Source organism: Grammomys surdaster, unplaced genomic scaffold (assembly GCF_004785775.1).
Source record: "Grammomys surdaster isolate TR1022 unplaced genomic scaffold, NIH_TR_1.0 215, whole genome shotgun sequence".
NCBI lineage: Eukaryota > Metazoa > Chordata > Mammalia > Rodentia > Muridae > Grammomys > Grammomys surdaster.
The window spans coordinates 894,524-899,437 of NW_021604660.1; positions in this window are offsets into that span (position 1 = coordinate 894,524).

A 4,914-nucleotide genomic window follows, 5' to 3' on the forward strand; every position below is an offset into this window, starting at 1 on the left:
GTCCTCCGAGGACGAAAGACTGGAGATCAGGTGCAAGCTTTATGCATTTTTTTTTAATGGCTTTGTTCTCCACCTTGTCTTATAAATAACTTTTAGGGAGTAGGACATTGAAGCTGATAGGAGGAAATGTGGGTCAATGTACTTGAACATTTTCTATTTCCAGATTCCCTTAAGCCCTAGGCAACTGCAGAAGAAAACTGTCACTTGTTGGAGATGAGTGCTTAAAAGCAGAAAGTCTCTGTCTCACAGCAGAGCTAATTCACTTTCATGAACTACTCCATTTCTCTTATAACTTAAGAACAGGAACAGAATAGAAGTCACACCTAAAACACCTGTAGGCAAATTTTCATCTCAGAGCTTGTTTCCAAACTCTATTAGTCACGCTTCATGTTTCTGTGACAAAATATTTGCTGGCAATATTTAGGGGATGAAAAGTTTATCAGTTCAGAGGGAACATGGCAGCACGAAGAAGGCATCAGTACCTGGCAGTACTCAAAGCTCATAGCAGAAGGCTTATCCCATGGCAACAATCAGAAAATAGAAACAGGACTAGAAATGGGACTGAGCTGTAACCCTCATGCCGTGCCTCACACCCCAAAGGATCCACAACTTTCCAAGAGTCACATTGACTGGGGGCCAAGAGTCAAAAAACATTGGCCTGTAGGGGACATTGTCTGTTCCTACCATCACAAATAAACTTGGCCTATGACACTAAATTAAAGTTGATTGCTTGTAATTATCGTGATTGTCATTAATTTTGTCTGAGAATATCCTAAGTATTAATGTTAAAAGGAATAGATTAAACATGGTGTGTGATCATACTAAACAATTGAGTCTTATTTTATAGATGAAATAATGGAATGCTAAGGAACTGTAGAATACACCTAGGTGAGAAAAAGGGATACAAAAATCAGATAATAAAATGGATAACTTGAATAAATTAGTACCATATGAAATATTACATCATTTAATAATTCATAACAAAAGTGTTTTTAAAGAGATGAGGCACTAAATCTAGTTCTCTAAATAGGCACAGGAAATGTGAAAGCAAGGTTTCAAATTCTATGTGAAGAATGATTCCTCATGACTCAAAGCTTTTCCCCTTTAAAAATCCTTACTCAAACTCTTTGGTTGTATGGTTCAGGACCGGCTACGTATTGAAAGCTATAAATTAACTATGTAGAGACATAGTATTCGTAAATTAATTTGACAAATGAGGCAATGGGAAGTTCAAAGGGAGGATAGAACCACAGAAGAGCAGATCAGAAATCCCATGGAGTCTGAAACAGCAAGTCTGAGCTCAGGACTGGTTCCTCTCTCTTACTACTTATGCAAATTATTTCAAGTAGTCTTCTTACTTTCTTAAGAAAAGAAAATTATGGTAGGCAGAATAACTAAGATCAAAGATGTCTTTATTTTAGTATGGTTAATGCAAATATCAATCCAACAATAGTACAGTTTCTAGTGCATGAGACTAATTGTGGAAGGCTAGCACGGCAGGGTCCTATCATTCAGTAGGGGTGCAACCTATATTGATCACTTTAATATGTCTCAGAATCACAGTACTTGGTTTTCATAAGCATGACTTCAGTTATGAAACGTGACTCAGCAGTCATTTGCTGGCAAGCTTACAACCTGAGCTCTATCCCCAGGGTCCACATAGCAAGCTGTCCTATGACACCCACAGCACAATATAATGTCATCTTACATCCCATTCCCACAGATAGATACATGTAAGAGGGAAAAAAGTGTATGTGTTAAAGTTTGGGACTTTTTTGCTTTTAAAATCATAAAAAAAGGTGTTAATACACATGCATTTTAGAAGCATTAAAGCTAGGCTTTATTAGCTAGTAAGTGGTCTTAGAACAAATAATTTCTCTAAATGTCAAGTACATTATGCAGTCCTATATAAAGGACAAATCATGGCCTTCTCCAAGGCTGGATGCAATAATTACAGAAGAGAATCCAAGTGCTTTGTGAAGTCTGTTTCCTAGACTGAATCCATTTTGATAACAACGTGACAAAGAAGTTTACTGTTGTTGTTATTCACACAAACATAAAGAGGAGAAATGGTTTATTATAAATCTGTAGTTTAATTACAGATATACAAAAAAATCCTTAAGGAGAATTTTAAGTATTTAAAAGTATCTGTTAAAAAGTAGATTGAAATTGATTTTCTTTTTTTAACAAAAAGCATTAGTCAACAATCAAAGAGTCAGATACGGTGGTGCACACCTGTCAACTCAACATCTGTGAAGCAAAGGCAAGAGGATCAGGAGTTCAAGGTCACCCTAGGCTAGGCTAGACAGCAAGTTTGAAGCCAGCCTGAGAGGCTGAGAATGAATCTCAAAATAGATAATTCAACAAAGTGATTCTAAAATTATAAGCTCTAATTTCAGTACCTAGGAAAGTAGAACTGAAAGAGGACATTCTCTATTGATGCCAAAACCCTGTTGGAGAGCAAGTGCTTGACTTTCATTGCATTAAAAAACAAATAAATATTCAGGGAAATGAGAGAAATGACGGTAGCATAGTTTCTAGTTGTTTTCTTAATCTAGATAAATCTCATTTTAAGAATAATATTCTAATTCACATTATATTTACTGTCAGATATTCAAAGTCTTTGAATTAAGTGATAAGGTAGCAGGTAGACAGTTAAACCTTTAAAATATCACTAAAAAAAAAAAAATAGAAGTCATTAATGGTCCATGAACTTCTGTTTGTTAATTTACTGATCTATGAACAATGCCAGTCTTGGTGCCACTGATTCAGACCATCACCACTTTGCAGAGGGAAATTCGGGTTCAAAGATTTGAATACCTTCTTTAATGTCATGTCAGTGGCAACATCAAAACTTAGCCTATATCCAGGTCCAGCCTTCTCTCAATAGTCAATGAAATAACTTTCTTGAAGAATAGAAATGTCCTTGCTTTCCACCCGCAATTACGCACATTTTTCTAAACATAATTACTTTTTCACCTTTGGATTGCTATTGTAGTGATGAAACACCATGACCAAAAGCAAGTTGAGGAGGAAAGAGTTTATTTGATTTCTATATCCATAATCCATGACTGAAGAAAGTTAGGACAGAATCTCAAACAAGGCAGAAGCTAAAGCAGAGGCTATGGAGGGGCATTATTTACTGGTTTGTTCCTCATAGCTTGACCACCAGCACAGGAATGATACACCCACAATGGACTAGGCCCTCTCCCATCAATCACTAAGAAATGTAAGAAAATGCATTGCAGCTGGATCTTATGGAGGCATTTCCTCAAATAAGGTTCCTTCCTTTCAGATAACTCTAGTTTAGACATAAAACTCACTAGGACAGTTATTAAACAAATTCTCATGTTTGTTGGCTTTTCAAATATAAGTTCAAAATATATAACTATAAACTAAGTCTGTTTATATTTGAGCACAGGTAACAGTATTGGAATCCCAGGAGAGCAAAATTCTTAGCTGGGTTTCAGTGGATTCAGAAACATCATTAACTAAAGTTCTGGACTCTTTCTCTTGGCAGCCTATTAGAAAGACGGGCAGGCAAGGGTGTAATTGATTCAGTGATGGTGTCTGATTTTTGTTGTTAATGGAACTCATGGTAAAGATAAGCACATCGGTTTGGAGGCTGTATAAACATGTCACTGAGATAAGCAATTTGCATATCTGGAAAGAAGACTAAGCTGTTTCTCCAGGTACCTGACACTTGCTCTTACAGACTAAAGTGACGAGTCTTTTCTTTTGGGAAGATTTCCATTAGGCAGATGGCTTCTTAAGTAAAATAAAGGGATGGAAATGGAGTCCGTAGGTACCCTAGACCTTCCTTATATTACTCTTGTTTTTTGAAAATGAACATTTTCATTATTATGTGTGCAGTAATTTTGCACCACAGATACCTGTCTGAAACAGGAGTTTTTGGTTAAACTTAAAACACCACGTTTTCCAGTTAAGAGACGGCATCACATGAAGGAAAAGATAGTGGGGCCACAAGGGATTATATGCACTCTGATTTTCTTTTTTCCAAATTGTGATATTGCTCATTCTGTTTCCAGAAATAAAAGGTTCCAATGCTAAGAGTTGAAAATCTTCTTAGACAGAAGACACATCAGAGCCAGTGTCAAGACTCTTACTAAATTGCTAACTTGGAAAAAGAAACTTCAGTTCATTGACACTGAAATTTTCCTGCACTTCAGATGTATGGCTTTAAAAGCATTTGTCTCCTATCTTGCCTTGGGAGCATATAATTACTAAAATCCATGAAAACTACATGGCCAGTTCAGTTTATATTTTTTTCAGTGGCTACTTTTGAAAGAAACAATGTTAACTTAAGCTTTTTACACTTGATCTAGGACAAAAGACTGAGAAGCTATATAACTTAATATCTTTATTGCATTTGTTTGTTTGATTGTTTGTGTGTAAGCAAGTGCAAGCATGTTCACAAGTGCATGCATGTGCCATGGTACAAGTGTGGAGGTCAGAAGTCAGCACACAAGATTCTATTCTTTCCTTCTGATGTGTGAGATCAAATTCATCAACCAGATCATCAGGCCTGGTTGCCTTGAGGGCCTTTATAGTAGGTCTATCTTGCCAGTCCTTCAAAGGCTGCTTTTATGTGCCTTCCTAGGTAGGTTAGAATACTACCTAATGTGTGGGATTGACAGAAAGAAATTATAGAGTGTTCTATGGCTTTAAGGAGTCATATTATTCTTGGGTGAGGAAAAAAAGATCAGTTCTAATGAAAGTTGCTCACTGAGTTCAAACCATGGACCCTAAAGTCAGGTGATAGGGGTGTGGGGGGAGTAGTGGGAGATGCAGGAATGGAAGTGATGTAAGCACAATACACATGTATGTCATTGTCAGGAAGAAAGAAAGAAAGAAAGAAAGAAAGAAAGAAAGAAAGAAAGAAAGAAAGAAAGA